At 35.0% G+C, this 21814-nt stretch overlaps 1 long non-coding RNA gene across 1 annotated transcript; it reads left to right on the top strand.

Annotated features, from left to right (window-relative positions):
• The first annotated feature begins 5019 nt into the window (after nt 1–5019).
• On the top strand, nt 5020–18947 carry LOC123385063. Its single transcript, XR_006597079.1, has 5 exons — nt 5020–5836; nt 8245–8350; nt 11039–11122; nt 12308–12364; nt 15566–18947. It is a non-coding gene; the product is annotated as an uncharacterized LOC123385063 (long non-coding RNA).
• The last annotated feature ends 2867 nt before the right edge of the window (nt 18948–21814 follow it).

Genomic DNA, 21814 nt, shown 5'->3' with positions numbered 1-21814 from the left:
TTACCAGAGGAGGCTTAGTAATTTAGTTTTCCACATAAGAGAAGTGTTTTAATATCACACGTGATGAAAAATAGAGATAGAAGCAATACACACTTAAGGAGGGTGAGGAAGCATGAGGCATAAAGCATCTGGTAGTCTATCAGATCAAGTGAAGGATACAACATGTAAAAAAAAAAAGTTATGTGAGATGAGTGTGAAAACCTTGCAAATAGAGTCTAAAATTTGAAGCAAGTTTTGTGTCTGCAGGTTAATAGTGCACACAGCTCAGGAGACCTTTTACCATACCTTTAAGATGAATTATCAGTTGTGCACGAGTAACTGATATTTCATTTTACAACTTGGTTTTGAAAATAGCTATTCTAAAAATTCATCCAACTCTTACGCCATCACTGATGCTCAGGATAAAGCTAAATAAGAGATGATTGCGCATAATTCATAGGTAATGTCAACATGATTCTGACTTGGTTCTTATATGTTATTTTTGTTGGAGGCTCTTATTTTGGATTGAACAAAGGAATGTTCTGGATAGGAATTGAGTTAGAGAAAAATTAGGCAATTTGATTATTGTAGTAAGTAGTGTTTGAAAGTTTTAAAATACATTAAATGATGAAAATGTAAAAATATTGATTTGACTTTGTTCTCAGACCAATAAAAGGCAAAGCTTTTTAAAATGCCTCCTTTGAGAAAATGAACATAGATGAGTCTCCATTTTAAGAAATTTATCTATCTAGAAATATGGGTCTTTGTAAAGATAAAGTAAGAAATGATCACTGACTTTACTAAAGGAGACCCATGTCATTTCTTTAGCTATGGCATTTTTCTTACTCATTTATAATACCTTAATCCAGGAAATTGAAAAAAAATTTTCCCACTACCCTTAATGTAAGAGTAGAATTGCTCTTATATTAATTGATATTAAATTAATTTTGAAAATCTACATGAGGGATTTTATTAGAATCTTTGCTATATTATCTCTATATCTGTGTTTCACCAAGCCAGACCAACCTAGGGCTAGAAATTATGGCTCCACACTTAAAAGTAATAAATAGTTTCCAGATAATTCTCTCCACCCCTAATGCAAGTCTTTGAGGTCTCCTCTATATTGTTTTCGGTGTCTATGAGAGATTTCTCAAGAGTGCTTAGTGAGGGCTATTCTCAACCTCAGTATAATTTTAGGGACCCACTATCACGAAGCTTCCTGAGGAAGCCTTGTCACCCACCAGTCCTGATTTCTGTGATGCTCCTGTCCCTGTTGCCTAGCCTTGTAAGATTAGGAGTTATGCAGTGGAAAAATAAGAGAATCAAATAATGTTCCTGATCACTACTAGTATAATTACTTTAACATCTTGTGCTTCGCATTTTCAAGTATAACCATTTCATCTTAAAATCTTAGTGTTCGTAAGTTAAACACAATTAAGGATATAGATTAATTAGGAAACATAATTTGCATCCTACCTTTGTGTTGCAAGGTATATGTTGCAGACCTTGTATGTCAGAGCCTCAGTGAGTACTCATTAAAATGCAGATTCCTTAACAGACTTACTGTATCAACAAGTCTGCAATGGGGTCTGAAATCCAGATTCTTAAGAATCTTACTAAAGTGATTCTTGCAAAAGCATGCAGGTGTTGGGAAAATCTGTACTATGGAGGCCACTTTTGATAGTAACTGGATTATGACAAAAAACATGGTAGTGTTTATCAGCAGGGTTATTCTATTTTAATGGCTTTGTGTTTTGTTGGAAATACAACTAGGTGATAGGAATGTGTAAAAAGCATGTAGTAGTGAGAAAAGACAAGGCATTGCTCTTGAGTAAACAAAAGAAAACTGTTAAAGAGTGTCTTAGGGATATGTAGCTTCTGGATCTGATATTTAGTTTTTATAGATTTTATTTGTTATAAAAGTATTTAATTATTTAAATATTGCATGAAAAATAAGTTTTTTTCTTGTCTAAATTTCCCTTGCCATTAATTGCTTTTTTTGTAAACTATATTAGAAAATACATATAATAAAACTGTTATATTAATATTTTGATTTTTTGAATTGTCTCAGGAACTCTCATGTTACAGCAGAGTAGGCTGTGTGCTACTGTATTTAACACTCACACACCTATGAGATGCCTGTTATTATTCTCATTTCATAGATAAATGAACAGAGCCTCAAAGAGGTTAATAAACCTGACCAAAATCACACAGCAAGTAAGTGGTAAAGCAAACACTGATCTCAGGCTGCCTGGTTCCAGGTGCAAGGGACTTTCTACGACATAATGCTGCTCTCTTGAAAGAGCATACTTTGTTTTCTTCTCTTTAAAATGGGCGTTCTTGTCTTCTGTACCCTGTAAGCATCATGAAAATCCACAAATGGTATTCTTTAAAAACAGGTTGGTCAAATGGTTTTGATTGCAGTGCTCTTTTAAATAGAAATTCTAAGAACAAGCTCATAAAGCACATTGTGTGTGTGTGTGTGTATGTGTGTGTGTGTGTTCTGCATTACAAAGTGAATGAGGGATAATTATACTATGAGCAATTATTGTCTGAAGAGCACATAACCTTCCATTCTGTCACTCATGTACTCCTTCCCTCATGATATTTACATCTTTCACCACAACTTTCCAAATTGAAAGTGCATGTCAGACTTGTTGTACGAGCATGACTTTTCCATTTTAAAAGCATATGTGGAACTCTGCAAGCAATCAACCACAGACTACTAAAATTTTCTGAGATTTGAGCCTTCTGCACTATTCCAATTAAAGTGGATCTTTCTCTGCACCATGGGAATTGCACTGTATAACTGATTACCAAGCACATCATGTAAACGGCTCTTAGAAACTGCAAACAGCGCATTATGGAGAATGCACCTTATTAACAAAGGTCATATTAGAATTTCACCCTGGTAACTAATCGCGTCAAATGTACAGTACATCAATAGACACATAGACTAGGAAGCAACGTTTTCCAATTAAGTGAATCAGTTTGACCTTCTGAACTATAAATAAACTGCAGCAACAGCTCCTGATTAGGCTTAAGGAGTCTGACTTCCATTGCAAACAAATGCCTTAGAACTTAAGCATACTTAGAAAGTTAATCCTGTAAAGAGTCAATGAACAGATTTAAAGTTTCAGCATTAATGCCTTGGACCTGAGTTTCCTCCAATTTCTGCAGTGCAGGCAGAATGGGAATGTATTCTTCTGAATAGATAAACAAGCTGTGAATTAGTTTTTACCCTCCTTCAGGATAACTTATTTAACAGAGGTAAACCCATTTTCAAAACAGAATAAAATATTTGTTTCCCTAAGTAATTACAGGGATTGGGTTGGTTAAGCTACTGACCCTACAAGAACATGTGCAATTAATTATACTCAGTGGAAACTAAAAGTACTCGTTAAAAAACAGATTTTGAACTTTGCTTATTTTTAATTGATGTCTATCTTAAGAACTAATTCAAAACCCATTCATCTGATTTAGATCTGAAACTAAAATCCAATTCAGTTCTTTAATTTAGTAACATTGTTCTTAGTGTATAGGGCTGACACTCCTGACTTCCTTTAAAGGATACCCACTTGGGGCACCTGGGTGCCCCAGTTGGGTTAAGCTTCCAGCTTCAGCTCAGGTCGTGGGTTCAAGCCCCATGTTGGGCTCTGTGTTGATAGCCTGGAGCCTGCTTTGGATTCTGTACCTCCCTCTCTCTGATCCTCCCCCCACTTGTGGTCCATCTCTATCTCTCAAAAATAAATAAAAATGTTTAAAAAATTTAAGAGAGACCACACTTGAGGGTTCTTTCTAGTGTTGGTCATGGATTTCCATAAGGTTTCCTATCACAAGTTTCTTTTTCTTTTTCTTTTTTTAAATTTTGTTTTAATCTTTACTTATTTTGGGGAGAGAGACAGAGTGTCAGCAGGGGATGAACAGAGAGGGAGACCTAGAATCTGAAGCAGGCTCCAGGCTTGGAGCTGTCAGCACAGAGCCCAGCGGGGGCTCTAACTCATGAACTGCAAGATCATGACCTGAGAGAAAGTTGGACGCTTAACGGACTGAGCCACCCAGGCACCTCACCTGTCACAGTTTTCTCATCTGTAAAATGAAAGAATTAGAGCAAATAATATATAAGTCTCTTATAGTTGACTTTCTTTGTATTTATGTACATACATATGTAACAAAAGTTTAGATATTGTTTAGCCCAGATAGAAATAGTTCATTTTCAATATTATTCACTTTAATTTTTGTCAGAATTTATGAGAGATGATAAATAAGAATGTAAATTCCTGCAAATTGAAATAATGGCAAATAAATTTTCCTATTAGCAAGACAAGAGATTCGATAATTAAGGATACACGTTCACTTTACACAAATATCATTGTAGAATTTTTATTGAAACTTTCAGTTTCTGAAAAAGCTTTGAAGAACTTTGTGGACTCTTTAAATTTAAGCAAAAAATCCTAGCGTAGGGCTCTGGCTTCTAGGAAGATAATAGGGTTTCTTCTTCCCATTTCCTCTTTTATAAGATCACTGAAAACAGCAAATCTTCCATATAAAATCCCACTATTTAAATTTATAATCTTTTTACTTACTGGATTTAATAACTTCAACTATTTCAAGGCAGGAAAGGAGGAGGGGAGAAATATCTCCTTGAACTAAGGTTCAAGGGTATATATTTCCAGTTTTGAGAAAGGGTAATATGAGGTTGATAAAACATACAGGTAGTTGGTTTTGGGGACATATAAAATTGGCCTGCATCACATGAAGTTAGAGATTGAATATTTTACTTGACTAGTGTAAATGGTTCGAAAATGAGCTCATGCTCTAATATTCTAGGGTGAGATCTTGGCTCTTGATAACATTTACCCTTAAAGTTTTGTACATATAAATGCAGAAGTACTTGCAATAACATGCACAGATGGCTGAAGTGAAATTAGAAGTGAGAAATATTTCTTTAATTTGTCTTCTATGTTCCTTTTCTGTGGTTATGAGGACTCTTATCTTCTACGTATCACTATTTTTCCTCAAAGAAACAGCATCAAAGAAAGGCATCGGAGAGGTAGATTCACACAAGTCTTGTGACTTAATAAGTCATTCTTTCCAGAAGAATTGATATTTTAACATAATATTTAATATTTAATGTATTGGAAGAGGGCTAGTGGATTAACTAAAGTGACTAAATCTCTATTGATGATACCTGAATTGAGGAGACATTTCTAACCAAAAGGTTCTTCCAGATGCCGTTCTTATTCTATAACATAGGCAGGTGCCGAGTATTCTTTCTTCTCACAAGGCTGTGAGAAGTTGCTGTGATAATGTAAGCATGACATGAAGGTTAGCATTTTTGTTCACTGTATTTACTGCTTTTCCCCAGTACTTAGAACAATGCCTTCCACTGAGTAGGCATTCGATACATATATACTAACTGTATGAATATTCGCAATCTCTTTGCCAAAATACAGGCATGTTAACTCAAGGCCCATAGGCCTGGCAGAGATCTGGCAGTGAAGCTTATTACATTGGGAAGCCCACATTTAAGTGGAAATTGGCTACAGAAAAGTAATGAGCAAATGTGGTAGAGCGTTCTATAGGCTAACCAAAATCGTTGTCTCTTCCTCCTGAGCAGATGGCTAGACTACACTTCCCAGCTTCCCTTGAATTTAGATGTGACCATGTGACTGGATTTTAGCCATTTGAAGGTCAGCTGAGTAATTTGAACTACTGCCAGTCTTAGCTCATTAAAACCTCCTGTACAATTCTTTATAGTTTTTCTTGCCCCATCTGCCAGCTGGAAGAGAATCCACACAGCACTTCAAGCCCTACGGGAAGCTGGATTCTGAATGATGGTTTGGAAGGCCCCCCGGTGAGTAGGAACATCTGTGTGAGAGTTTGTATGAGGGAGAGATAAACTTTTATTTTACTGAGGCATTATGACTTTTAATTGTGGAAGGGAGAAGAGAAGACCATTCAGAAATGGAGTGTTGAAACAAGATAGGGCAATGGGTAGGAGCAAAGCCAGAGAGAAGTGAAATGTTGAAACACTGGCAACTGGGGGTGATGAGAAATTAGCAATTACATAATTTGGGATTGAAGTCTGATGCTAGAAAATATGGCACAAGAAGTGGAGTCACTGACTGAAAACTGTAGATATTGGGAAATCTTAAGAACTTGGGCCAGAGTCTTTCGTTGAAGTGAATAGGTATTACATAAGCACAGTCCCAACTGGCCGTAAGTATTCATCATTCTACCAAATGAAGCAAGATCACATGGCCTTATTGGCTAACAAGTCCCTCACTAGAAAAAAGCTTTTCCCAGACTCTGTTTCCAGCTAACACGGAAGTAGTTTTCCTCTCATCCTTCAAAAAAAATTTTTTAACGTTTTATTTATTTTTGAGACAGAGAGAGACAGAGCATGAACGGGGGAGGGGCAGAGAGAGAGGGAGACACAGAATAGGAAGCAGGCTCCAGGCTCTGAGCCATCAGCCCAGAGCCTGACGCGGGGCTCGACGCAGGGCTCGAACTCATGGACACGGATGGCGATCGTGACCTGAGCTGAAGTCGGACGCCTAACCGACTGAGCCGCCCAGGCGCCCCTCATCCTTCAAATTTTTAATTAACACTTACTTTGTTCTTGAACCTGTCATATTCAATGAGAATGTATTCCCACAACGCTGTTAATTTCTTCATGTCTGCACCTATTGCACTTCATTTAGCTGGTTTATGCATTTATGGGGAAAAAGCAGTGCAATAATTTTTTATTCCTCTACCAACATATTTCAGTGACATTTTTGGGCTACTTTTTAAAAGTTTCTCTACTTAGCTTTTAATCTCTGTAAGTTCCCATCAAGCTCAACTACCACCTCTCCAGCAGAGTGTTCCTAATACTCTACCCGTCAGACTTGGTTGTTGATCCCACTTACTGTTTTTAAAAAAACAAATCATTGTACTTTCCTCAATCATAGGAATACTCCCCTTATACAACATACCTAAACCTATGTGTAACCCTATATTAAAGGAAAATCTTTTTGGCCCCTCTTTTTTTTTCAATGTTTATTTATTTTTGAGAGAGAGAGAGAGAGAGAGAGAGAGAGAGAGAGAACACAAGCTGGGGAGGGTCAGAGAAGCCTCAGCGCTATCAGCAGAGAGCCTGATGTGAGACTCTAACCCACAAACAGAGAGATCATGACCTGAGCTGAAGTCTGGTGCTTAATCCATTGAGCCACCCACATGCCCCTATCCCCATATTAAACTATAAGCTCAAGGAAATGCTTTATTTCTATACTTTCCATGAAGTAGATGCCTCAAAAAATGTTACTGAAGAAATAATCAACAACTTAAATAAATATTGCCATTGTATTTATTATTTTAGTTCCTAAAGCTAGTGCTGTGTGGAATTTCAAGAATATAGTAACCGTCATTTTTGTTACAATAATTAATGAAAAAATGTCTTAATTTTTAAAATCAAGGTATAATTTACATGTAGTAAAATGTATACAGTGTACTAATCTTAAGTGTAAAACCCAACTAATTTTTAATATATATTTATATATTAGCCTCTACCCATTTCCCACCTGCCAGGAGTTTCCCCCATTCCTATTCCCAGGTAACACCTATCCTCTCTCTCCCTGAGATAAACATTATTTTCACTTCTATCACTTATTCATGTATTTAAAAACTAATACTACCATCAAAACCAAATGTCATTGTTGGTCAAATAAAATACTATGACATGGCAAAAATTTAAATAACTGATTTAACAATATAGACTATTACCCAATTCCTGAATAACCCCTGAAGGGCATTTGATGAAAGATAAAAATTTACAATTAAGAAACTCCATGCCTCAATTGGAAAATTCAAAGAAAGCCACACCCAAACTACTGAAAAACAAAGATAAAAATAACAAAGAAAAATAAAGGCTCATCCAAGACACATGCATACTCCATTTAGCTTTTATTGCTATGGTAATCACAAAAGATTTACAATGACTGAAAGCTGAAGAAACAGCGAGCAGTGTGTCTGTAGGAAAAAATATTATAAAGTATTAGCAAGACAGATATTTTATGAGAATGGGGCATGGTGACCTGATATATGCCTTTGAAACCAAAATTTGATCCTTATACCCTATGTGCTGTGTTTCTCAACAAAAAGAAGAAAGATAGAAAGGAAAAAAAGAATGTGATGAAGTACAAAGTCCATTTAGAAGTCACCACTTGATGCTTAATTCTTTTCTTCTCCTTTTTTTTTTTTTTTTAATACTGAAACCTTCAGCCATATTAGGTTAAAAGTTCACTGCTGTTTACGATATGGAATGGACCTCAGTTCCTCAGGGTGCCAGCCAAATGCTTTTGAAGAAGAGGAAGTCAGGAAGTCATAGGTAAGTTGTCCCATGGAACTAGTTATTTCAGGATATAAGCGAGAAGCCTCTCTCTGCACTTCAAGATATAAAAGGAACATAAATTGAGGCTTTTCTTTGAGTGAAATATTTGTCTGTGTTCCAGTGGGTAGCTCAGCTTTGTGATAGGTTGTTTTGTTTTGTTTGTTTGTTTCCTTTAAGGTATTAGGATTCTACCAAGTTGAGTTATCAGGTGGAGTGGCAAGTTCCCCAGAATAGAAGGGGAAATTGTTTCAGCTAACTCTGCCTCTGAGGCAATTTTTACTAAAGAACAGCCATTAATTAATCTTGGGACAATAAAATCCTTTTCCTGTCCTATCCCCAGTTAATAATGCATGACTAAAAGTTATGTTCGAACTGTAAATCAGGGCAAACAAAACATACCACAAACTTAGTTTCCTCTCAAGTCCAATAGCTTGATATGTGTGTTGTTTTAATATTCCCACTTGGGGCTACACATCTAATGTTATCTTTGAAAATGTGCTAACAAGCCTGAAAGTATTAGGGCTTTTTAATACATTTTTATTATAGCAGAGGATTTTGAAAAATGAATTCTGATGCTTCTTAGAACATAATGTGAAAGCAAAATAAGAAATAAGAATATGGCAATAGAATTTATGCCACATGGTAGAATTGTCTTAATTCATTATCTTTAATTTATGACATAACTATTTTTATGTTGCTAAGATATTTCTTAATAAGAACTTTTTTGGTGTTCTTTTTTTTTTCTTTTTTTCTCCAAAAGATCTTATATAGTCAAATGGAGCTCTAGGAAGGGGAGCTTAGATGACCCAATAATAATGTGTGAAGACCTCTGGTATTGCCTTAAAAAATGTAAGAATTTAGGAATAATATTGATGTGAAGGTCTAAAATATATTTTCTAGAATTTGAGAACTCTGGGGAGAATTGGTGAGTTAGAAATTAACTCATCATTCAGATGCTTCATAGTCTGGTTCAAAAAAATAGACTTCTTTAAAAATACCTAATTTTAAAAAAAACTGCTGGTAATTATGAGTTATAAATTCATAAATTTACCATAAGAAGGAACATGAGGTCATACCAAATACTCTACCATAGGACAGACCAGTTAAGCTACTAAATTCCTTTGTAAATTGAATAAATTACTGAATTAATTCCATTGAGACTTGTTTCTACACAGTAAAATGCAGAGATTGAATTAGACTTGCATTTTAAAAAAACTTAACCCAACAGCCTACCAAGGTTTTACAGGCAGATATCTGGGGACTTTGTGGGGAAAATACTGGCGTGGTATTAGGATCTAAATTGAATAGCCAATAGCTGTAATGGGAATTAATGTAATTTGTGTGTATCTCATGCCTCCAAAGATTCTAGGAATGAACAACAGCAAAGACTGATGATAGATCTAATGGTTTTCTCCTTACCTTAGGAAATAGACATTTATCATAAAGCTACAGAAAGTGCACCTTAGTTAAGGGGAGGGTAAATCAGATTGTTAATCTTAAACCTAGTTATCATCAGAGGTGACATCGGGATAGAAAACACTATGGACAACTCTTGCAGTAGTTTCTATGGGTGAGGGGTTTCTGTGTGTCCTAATAGGGGGAACGTTTATTAGTAATGGAAGCCTACACTGTGGCATCTGTGGTGTATGACATTTCAGGAATTTCTGGGCAATAATGTGGCCAGGATTGGAAATATTAGGGCAATAATCTGGATGGAAAAGTAGCAATGGCAGCAGGAATTCAATCTGCTAGAAATAAAGAGAGATGCAAACTCTGATTGTACTCATTTGAACCAGCAATTCCAGTAACAATGGTGATGGTAACAACTCTGACAGCCAATCATTTGTTATTTTACAAGAATTTTCCCAAAGATGGAAGTAAAGTGTTTTATTCTTGCAGAATTCATATATTAGTATATCAGTCTGCTTTGACTTATGAAAAAGGAATGAGTTTGGTAACTGAAAGAGCTTGTTTATAAAGCAAATTTAAAATTAGCTGTTTTTCCACATAACTATATTTTTTATTTTTTTTAATTAAATTGTCTATTGTAAGTGGGCTAGTTAAGTTAATATGTAATACTGTTCTTTGTATCATCTGCCCTATGTTTCTAGGATAAAAATCAGATTGCTGCATTTATAGTATAAATGTACAAGTATCTTCATCATTACATGAATTACTATGTAATAACTAATAATCATTTATGGTGACAGTTAATTTTAGAATTTTTTTTTTCAACGTTTATTTATTTTTGGGACAGAGAGAGACAGAGCATGAACGGGGGAGAGGCAGAGAGAGAGGGAGACACAGAATCGGAAACAGGCTCCAGGCTCTGAGCCATCAGCCCAGAGCCTGACGCGGGGCTGGAACTCACGGACCACGAGATCGTGACCTGGCTGAAGTTGGACGCTTAACCGACTGCGCCACCCAGGCGCCCCATTGACAGTTAATTTTAAATGTCAACTTGACTGGATCACGGGATGCCCAAAAGAGATTGGCATTTGAATCCGTGGATTGAAATGGGTCTGTCTTCCTCAATGTGGATAGGCTCTATCCAACGCACTGAGGGCCTGAATACAACAAAAATGTGGAGGAAAGAAGGATTCACTCTTCCCCACCCCGCCCCCCCCCCTCCCATGAACTTTTGGACATTGATCTTCTCCTATCCTTGGTATTCCTGGTTCTTAGGCCTTCAGACTCAGATTGGAATGTACACCATTGGCTTTCCAGCTCTCCGCCTTCTAACTCACCACTGGCCTTCCTGGGTGTCCAGTAAGTAGAATGCAGATTATGGACTTCTCAGCCTCCATAATTGTGTAAGCCAATACTTTATAGTAAGCACCTTTATATATGTGTATATATATATTATTTGTTTGCATTTCTTTGGATAACACTAATACACTTGTCATCAACAAATACAAAATAACATTGCATATATATAAATTATCATAATTATAAGTAGTTATAAATTATTAGCTAATAGGCCAATTATTTTTGAGCAAGTGTTTTCTATTGTTATGGAAATTTTTGTCAGTACAAAAATTATCTATTGTTAAATTTTGATGAGTTTATTGTGTTCATACTATTTTAAATTGTTACACATTTTAGAGTAATTTCTAATCTATTATATATTATTTTACCCTCATGTCAGGACAAAAAGATAAGTTTTAGAAAACAAAATGGAAAGTTATCAGAGAAGCAAATAAAAAAAGGTCTTTTTGCATTATTTTAATATATTTTTGGAATAAATAGAATGTTATAAAAAGATCTCAGAGCTAAAACCCTTAGTATAGTGTGGCACTATTATGTCACTGATGAAGAAGGATGTAAATTTACCTTCTACCTCCATGTCAACCATAAGTGATAAATTTCAAGAAAAAGTGGGATAAAATATTCTTGGAAAATCCATTAAACCAAATATATTTCCTGAAGATTTGGATACTTGATGATGTAATTTGAATATTAAACAATGGAAAAAGTTTAAATTACCAAATGACAAAACAGACTTCAGAAACATTAATGAGTTCTAAATTGCTAAAAGTACACCGGATCCTTGTTACTTTATTATAAACCAAAGGATTTTTTTTTCCATTTTACAAATTAGGTGGGGATGGAAAATATTTAACTTAAGAATGAGAAGGGGTAAAACGTAGACAGCATTTATCAAATAGTCTTGGTCAACATGAAAAGGGTGAAAAAAGAACTGTTAAGTATTCAAAATTGAAATCCAACAAACTAGTGAAGCTTTCTAAATAGAGAGTAACTTAGCGTAAGAAGAATATTGGCAAAGTCTCATTGATCAAATTTTATGCACTTTTTGACAAGGCAATGACTAGTGTTTAGAGGACAATCATGGATTTTCTTCTGTTGCAGAAATCATATCAAAATGAACATTTGAATTATTTTATGTAGTAGAAGATATAAAACTATCCCCCCTTACCACAGTTTCACTTTTAGTGGTTTCAGTTACTGGCAAACAACTGTGGTCCAGGAGAAGATGGCCCTCCTTCTGAGGTAAGGTCAGGTCAGCATTAGCCTAAAGCTATGGCACAATGCCTACATCATCCACCTCACTTAATCTCATCACATGGACATTTTATCATTTCACAACATCACAAGAAGAAGAATGAGTACAATACAATAATATATTTTGAGAGAGAGACCACATTCACAGAACTTTTTTTTTCTTTAAAGAGACAGAGAGTGCACACACGAGTAGGGGAGGGGCAGAGAGAGGGAGACACAGAATCTGCAGCAGGCTCCAGGCTCTGAGTTGTCAGCACAGAGCCTGATGCAGGGCACAAACCCACGAACCATGAGATCATGACCTGAACTGAAGTCGGATGCCCAACCAACTGAACCACCCAGGTGCCCCAGAACTTTTATTACTATCCTGGTTTCAAGCATCAACCTAGGGGTCTTGGAATGTATCCCTTGTGGATAGGGGGGGACTATTGTAATCATAGAATGATCACACATATTATTGGGAGATACTTAAAGAAATAAAAAACCTTAATCTGGATATAAAAATATAATTTGAGGTGTCAGAGGTATAACAATATTGGTAACATAATTGGAAAAGAGAATGGATAGAAGATAATCAAAATGGTTAAAGATATGTTACATTTCCTGTTCTGTTCATTGTCTGAATTTGGGTGGTAAACAATGAGATACAAATATTTACTAATTCTGATACATTTTAAGAGCTTTTCAGTGTGAGCAAATGTTGAAAAACACTAAAAATTCATTTACTTGCATAAATTTGTTAACTATTGTCACAAAGGCAATGGTAAAGTTGAATTGATGCTTTTGTGCCAAGAAATACTCATTAGAGGATACTATTCTAATAGTATTCTATTAAGACTATTCTACTGTTTTAGAAACTGTTGATGTATTTAAAAAAATCTAGATTCTGTAATGAAAAACAAAGATATGCTTTAAAAGTATAAACTTTTAGAATTTATTTGCTCTTTACTAATGATATTTTAAGAAAAATTAATGTTATAGGCAAAACAATACTTGAACAAAAGTCAATGTATAATAGCCATGAAATCACTGAAAAGATTAGGAAATTCTTTGAGGAATACAAATTGTTCATATTATGAAAATATTATTGATGCCAAACAAGTTACAGACTATTATATTCACACCAATCTCTCCAATTCAAAACACACTTGAAAAAGAATAGAGAAGACTCATTTTGAGGGTGAACCTCACAGTTGGCATACCTATGATTCAAACATAATCTCAAAATCAATTTTTTTTCTCATGTCAAATGTGATTTCTTCCTTACAAAAGGTTTACTATGTTGAAAGGATGAGATTTTATACATTTAACATGGCATATATATTTACCGATAAAATTAACTGACATCATGGTAAAAAATGTACTATTGATGAAATGTCTATTTTTTAATAACTAAAATGCTTAAATTTTTAAAAACCTAATGCAGCTTTCATTATAGTTTTGCAATATCTTGGACACAAATTTGTTGGATAACATAAAATATATTAAAAATTACTTAAGGTCCATTGTCACATGACTCAAATCCATTTCTTTAATAGAAAACAGACATTGAAGCAAGTATGCTTGAATTTTATTGCCATGAAAACAAGGAGTATAACTCTTTCAAAACAAATTATTGTATCCTAGTAACCTTAAATTTTTAATAATTACAAATTCAAATTTGTTATATTATTTTCAAATTTTGACTTATAGAATGTGTACAGAATGGCTTTGTTTCTCATCACTGTTTTTTTAAAAATACTTTATTCCTTTCTTCAACTTGAGGAAAGTGTGATTTTTTTTTTTTTTAATTTCCCCAGAGCCAATCTGTTCCAAATCCTCCCCTTTACATTTTCAGAGCCTTGTCTAGGGGACTGAGATTGTAGAATTTTATTTTAAGTCATAGTCAGGATAGAAAATATGATATAAGGTAAGTTTCCATAAGACAGAGATGAAGGAGAAAGTGCTGTGCTTTGTAAATGGGGCCAGGGGAAGGGTGACTAGGAGAAGAGCTTTGCCTGAGACCACCATGGACATGAGCAGGGAGAGGGCATTGCCTTGAAAAAGCAGGAAATAGAATACTTGATTTTTAAAATGTACTTTGTATTTCCCAAACAACAATAACAAAAATGTCCAAAAACACTGTTTTAAAACTGAGATAGATTAAGCTAGTTTTAGTACTAAGTTGAAGGTTCCATCCCTCTGCCTCCTCTCTTATCACTACTGAGTGGGATTGGGGAATCTGAATTAGCAATTGGATCAGTTTCTGATAAAAACAGAAGTGACATATTTGAGCCATTAAATTGTGTGTGGCTTTAAACTCATGCTACATTAATGTTTATTTCATACCTAGTATGCTTTAAAGATGCTCTAATTCTTTAATATCTATTCAATTAATATTGATAAAAATTTATGAAGTGGATTTAAAGAGATTAAGCACATGCCCAAATCATAGGGAAATATTTGCCCCACCAAACTTTGGTGCTCTTTGCACTTTATACGACCTCTTTATGACAAAAAAAAATGTAATTATTTCTGGAGGAAGAAAAGCAGATGGGAGTGAAAATTGGGGGTGGGGAGGAGAAAAAGAGGCCCAGGCAGAGAGAGGGAGGGAAGGGGGGAAGCGAGGAGGAAGGAAGGAAAGAAGGAAGGAAAGAGGGAAAGGAAGGAAGGAAGGAAGGAAGGAAGGAAGGAAGGAAGGAAGGAAGGGAGGAAGGAAGGAAATGATCCCACTGTTTGGATTTAGAAGTGTAAATATTAATGAGAAAGATGGGAAGAGATCAGAACTTCTCACATTAGTGTCCACTCAGCCAAAGCAAATGATGCCTGGGAAGGAAGAGAAAGGAGGAAACATGCCCAAAGGATAAAGAGATTGTAAGGGAATGATTGGATTCTAAAAGTGAGTTTTATATTTCCTTTGTTTATGATTAGATTCTATTGTATGAGAGAACTTGTAGAAGGAATATTAGAGAGTAGCTGTTAAAAAAAATATGAAGACTAAGATAAATGCCAAAAAAGAGGATGGGAAATTGTAATTCCAATTTTCACCATGGTGATATGAGTGAGAAAATAGCATTTTCGGATGGATTTATCACAGACTGATGGTGTCCAAACAGTGATGATGGATAGCTTGAGTTTAAACTGGAGAGAAAAGTTTAACACAGAAACAATGAGTTTGTCTCGAAACTGACATTGGTCTACATTTTCTAGCAATTACTTATATGGAGAGAGATGGGACATGTTTAAATTTGCAAACTACACAAAACTGAGAAGGATGGTAAAACATTGCATGGTCAAAACTAGAGGTAAGTTGATGTCAATATGTTGTGCTAAATTAAATATACAAAGATAAAATAGATAGAGAAAGATAATAGAAAGATAAGACCATTCTGTACTCAATGTAAACACACACACACACACACACACACACACGCACACACAACCTTGCAAGTGTAAAATGAGAGGTATGAGGCTTAGACAAGATAACCTAAAGCTCAATATGAATTGTTATTGTAATGTGGCTGGCTATTGGTAAATCTACTTTGAGCTTAGACTTTATTTTTTAAAAAAAGATACATTTTCTCAAAAGAGGAAATACCATGACTAATTCTGTATACCACTCATTCAAAGGAGACAGAGGAAAACAAACAAAGGATACATTTGGAGAGAGTGACCAGTCCAGGGTTATAGAGCATTACAAGCTCTTAGGAAGCCAGGCTTCATTCACACTGCCTTCTATTATTATTCAAAAACATATGTGGTGAAAAGCCAACACACTCACTCAGTAAGGACTGGAGTTCTGTGGGAGTAGTATTAATGGATAGAAATTGCAGAGTAACTGATTTTTTACTTAATATAAAGCAGTGGTTTTCAATATCACAATTGCCTAAATGAGCCACTTCGGGAGGCAGTAGGTTTCCATCGCTGGAGGTCTTCAAATAGAAGTTGGATGACCAGTTGGGGGAACATACTTAATATTGTTTGTTGCTTTGACACTTGTCCTCAAACAGTGCTTAGTACACATTAGCCACCAACAAAGTTTTATTGAATGAATGATTGAATAGAAAGAGGTTATTTATAACTGACATTTATGGAGTCCTCATTATTTGTCAGGCAGAGCTAATTTTTCAAAACTTTATAGGAAGGGGCGGTTACTGTTTTCTTTTTGCAGTTCAGAGAAATGAAGCTATCAAAGGGAAGGACAAAGGGGAGTAGAAGAGACAGAGTTTTGATTGTGGTATATCAGTCTCCTGAGCCTGTTTCAAGTTTCAGAAGGTGGTTAACTTTAATCTGTACGATTCTTTCACCAAACACATCCTAATATATGTTATTATTAATTAAACAAGGAGACCATTAGACTGAGGTTGTTCTAATACCTTATCAGCCTGCATAAGCAAACCAAAATCTAAGCCTATAAATGCCTCAACATTAAGATGTCAAGACCTAGGGACGGCCAATCACAGGAAGCTAGACTTTTCCAAATGAAGCAAATGCTTAAACTAAAGTGAATCAAATAATTCCCTTGCTTGCTTCTTCCTTTCCTCTGTCAAAGCCTCTCCCATAGCTTTTGTCAATGGAGTGCTCCAAACACTTCCAGGTTGACACTGCCTGACTGGGATTGATTTCTGCTCAAATAAACTCTTAAAATCTTTAATATTCTTAGCTTATCATTTAACAACGCCAGTAGGAAGGGCTTCAATTTACCAACACTTAGTACATTAGATCCAATTTGTTTACTCTACTTGTTAACATTAAAATGGAGGTAAAATGGAGTGGTAGGAATTTGATCTCTGAGACAGTTAAATATGTTATGGGACTTTTAATTAATTAGCAGGAAAAAGGACAGGAAGGCAGTCAGGCAGACTAGTACAGTGCGTGAATGTGAGTAGCTGGAAGCCAGGGTGGCTCTCGGGCTTTATTATTTTGGATGCTTACAAGAAGTATATGAAGAAAATAGAAGGTGGAACCAATGACAGATTGCACTATTTTGTAGTTTTGCCTGGTTTAAACCGTTGGTTACATTTTGAGGATTAGTGCAGAGTGTCCGCTCTAGAGGCCAGATTTAATACCTTACTAATATCTATATCCTCTGAGCCTTTCAGCTCAGACTTTCAGCATTGCACAAAGAAGTGATCAGGACAGAGTAAATATGTGGTGGATACCATTGTCTCTGGGGCAACTGGAATGGTGCTGGTTTTAATTTGTAACTCTTTCTATTAGCAAGCCCTTGCTTGTTATGGTAATTCCAAAATTTGCTAGTAGCTTATCTTTAAGATTTACCTCAAGTTTTGTTCTGGAGAGTATTGTATGACCTACTTATATAGCTACCTTTGTTTGTTGTCTTTTAAATTATTTATCACTCCATGTGTGCCTTTCATAATACAACTGTGATAGATTCTAATGTTCTGTTTAATTATCTGCATGTTCCTCCTCCCCTCCCTGCCGGTTCCTTGACTCTGAATTCATTGAGAATGTGGCGACCATGCTGCTCATCTATTACCTTCCATGCCTAGCAAAGTGCTTAGCAAGTAATTAATGCTGTGAAAGCAAAAACTGCACCCAGTGAAGTTAAACAGGCAAAGGAAGACTTTATCTGAAGCTATTGCAATAAAAGAAAGGTCCAAACTGGGCTCAACTCTCACGAAACAATGGGTGAGAAAGTTTTTAAGAGCTGGGTGGAGGGAGTATAGATGAAGTTTCTCCTGTCTTCACTGACCAGAAATAATTTTACAACTTGGAGCAAGGGGCCTGCCTAAGTGAGGCTCCAGCCCTCCCACAAAAACTGGGAAATAGGGTTGCTGTCTTCCTTGGTGATTACATTTCGAAGAGATGACTTCTAGGTTCCTGAGAAAGACATTCCTGGGTTGTAAAATTAGCAAGATGCTTTTCCAGAGATTTCAAAGGTTAGAGAAAGCATTTATAACTGCAAACTTTCTGCAGTAAATTCTGTAAATAAAGAGAGTTCAAGAGCCTCGAGTCAGGAAGAAGCTTGAATCAAGTGTAGTCAAGCTGAGAGGAACATTAGACCACCTCGGTTTGTGTTCAGTGAAAAGTTTGCTACATGAATGAACAAATGAATAATAAGTAAACTTTATTTATAAATAGAAACCTTATAGTGTATTTCTTGGGATCTTAATTTAAATGTGCCAGCTTATAAGTAATATTTAAAAAGTAATATAAATTAAAGTCATTTAAAATAAGCTTTCTTTTATCTCTGTTGCTTATTTGATACTTCATTGTGCAGAAAAAGCCACACCCCACAACATACCACATGTTGAAGATGCATAATGTTTTTAAAAAATTAAAAAGACTCCAAAAACTTTTAAGCTGGAAGCATATTTTATAAATCGTTTCCTGCAGTGGAGTACAAAATGATATATGAAATGACTTTTTTTAAAAATTATTTTTTTCAGAAGCTGTTGTATTTTCAACATTTTTGCCTATTCTCAAATCAAAAGCATTACATCAGACGCAGAAACATTATGTACAAACTCTCTGTGGTAGCTGTGGCTATAAAATAGGAATACAAATGCGTTCTCTTCCTCCCTTGATGGGTTGCTTATGAAGAGCAAATGAGAATGTGAAAGCACTTTACAACTATAAAAATAACTGTAGAAATGCAAGGAATTATTAAAATGAATAATGAACATACAAAGTCCATTGTGAAGGTATTTTTATTTGCTTTAACAATAATATCTAAAAATGTAATAAGATATGGAGACTCAGCCATATCCTAAGACATATAAGATAATATTTAAGAGTTATCATCTTAAGATAATTAAGATAAATATTATCTTAAGATAATAGTGATATGTTTAAATATTGGATTTTTAACAATAACTACAGTTAAAAACATTTAAAATATACTGATTAATATCTTCCCAAAACTTGATAATTTCTAGAAGAATCATTATCAAGGAAGTAGTATTAAAAACTGGTTCAGATTATAGACTTTATTTGGATTCATGTAGTCTGTGTTCAAATCCCAGGGCTTCCGCATCCTAGGTCATAACCTTGAACAAGTTTTATGAGCTCATTAAGCCTCTGATTTGTCATCTATGAAACAGGAAAAATACCTACCTCCTATGGCTGCTGTGAGAATCAAATACGATGGAGTATATAAGGCTTTTGTAATAATGATTAACTCATAGAAAGCTCTCACACACTGCAGAAAATATACAGGCATACATGCAAGTGCACTTATGCATAATTTGATGAAATGTGTGTATGTGTGTGTATTTATATATAAATGTGTATATATGTATTTATATATATGTGTGTGTGTATATATGTACATATATATATTTATATATATGTATATATAAATATATATATACACATATATATGTACATATATACATACACACACACACACACACACACACACATATATATATATATTCCTAACCTATGTAGATTAACTTTGAGTTTTTGTCACTGTAACTTCTAGTGGTCTTAAAATAGTCCTTGTTTTTTTTTATTAAAGTTCTAGTATTTTTCTTATAATTTTTATCATGCAGCTATTTGACATGTAAATCTTTTCTATTTCTGCAGAAATTTTCTTTGAAGAAAGTTTTGCAAGTCCCATATAATATATCATTAATTTTAAATTGCTTTTGAAATAAAGACATTTTACCATACCATATTTGGAAAATGTATCACAGGTACTATAGTACAGAAGCAATAATGCTGAATTGGAATTTTTGAGACTGGGTTTTTCATTTACCATCTGTCTTTGGGAAAGTCACTCATTTCATAGAATCCCAGTTTACTGATCTGTAACCATTTAGATAAATAAAATGGTGCCCTGCAGATATCATGCCAAAAGTCCAGAGCCTGTGAATATGTCACATTACATGGCAAAATGGACTTTATGGTCAGTGAGAGAGTTTTAGGTGGGAAGTCTTGCAGTCTTCAAAAAAAATTTTTTTTTAACATTTATTCGTTTTTGAGAGTGAGAGACAAAGCGCATGAGCAGGGTAGGGGCAGAGAGAGAGGGAGACACAGAATCCAAAGCAGGATCCAGGCTCTGAGCTGTTAGCACAGAGCCCAACATGGGGCTCGAACTCACGGACTGAGAGATCACAACCTGAGCTAAAGTTGGACGCTCCACTGACTGAGCCACCAAGGCACCCCTTCAAAATGTTAACACAGGTTTGGCTGTCAAGTCTTCATATTCCTAATCTTATCCTGGAAACCATGGGCAAAAATAATTGTATATGCAATTGTGAATAATTGACTTAAAGTTTTTTCCTCCTACAAGTCTTACTGACGTGTGTCATCATATAACTGTTGAACTATTGATATAACTATTGAATATCTGCCAGTTTCCAACCAAATGTTGTTGTCTACATCCTCTTAGACCCTGTTGCAGCAATTATAGCTTATTATAATAACATCCACCCATCTTCTCCATGAGCTCTGAAATTCTTTAAATGACAGCATGCGTAATTCTTATGGGATCATTTTAATGTATTGGGGAGAAAAGTAGTATTTTCCTCTTTGCTTAGAGCCCTGGAAAGTAAAAGGTGTAGATCCTTCTTAGCTCTTAAATCTGACATCAGCTTTTGTTTGTTTTTTAATGTGGGTTCTTAGAATTATACAAGCTAGGAGTAAAAAATTTCAACTAAGTTTTTTTTTTCTCTTGATTTTCAAATATTCTTTTTATTTCAGAATTCCGTTTTTTTCTCTTCCACCTTCCTCATCATCTCTTTTTCTGTGTTACATTTGAGGGAGAAGTGTTGAAAACTGAAGGGTTGTTTTACTTGTTGGTGGATGTAGTTTCTCATGGGTATCCTTTGACAATACCACTATGTAAAGCTAATGAAAATGATAATGCACCATCGTATCTTAAGCTTATATGCCTGATTGCTCCATCCAATCACTTATAAAGAACCTTCAGTCCAGAGACTATGAGGAAAAATCAAGAAATCCATCTTCTTCCTTTTCTTATTTCTCTGTTTCTTAATTACATGGCAACATTGCTACATTAAAGGTTTGGAAAATTGTATGTTTGCTCTCATATGAATAAATAGGCAATAAGCCTGGCTCACTCTTTCTTGAGAAACAGTCCCTGTCTCAGAGTCCCTTTTGAAACATGTATTGATCATTTTATGGTTATATAGGCAGGGATGCATAGCTGAAACATTCTCATATTAAACTTGTTTCTTAGATACACAGTTTTTTTTGCCAGTAAATTGCAATTCTGAAACACATCTGTGAGTTACTGTATCTGTCTTAGAATGCCATAAAATCTGACATCTTGTTTCATCATTTTGGGTTGCTTATTCCTTGTCTTATAACCCTTATCATTAACAATGAGATGAAGAAATCAGCAGATGATTTTCCATGCAAACCCCATAAATCTCATGAGCTTAGTTTTGCCAGATATATTCTGAGAGAATTTATGCCAAAATGACAAACTTGGCAAGTCCAGATTATGTCAAAATATATGTGTAA

This window comes from Felis catus, chromosome B1, assembly GCF_018350175.1.
Source record: "Felis catus isolate Fca126 chromosome B1, F.catus_Fca126_mat1.0, whole genome shotgun sequence".
Classification (NCBI taxonomy): domain Eukaryota; kingdom Metazoa; phylum Chordata; class Mammalia; order Carnivora; family Felidae; genus Felis; species Felis catus.
The sequence above is the reverse complement of the archived record's forward strand: the minus strand, read 5'-3'. Positions and strand labels throughout refer to the sequence as shown.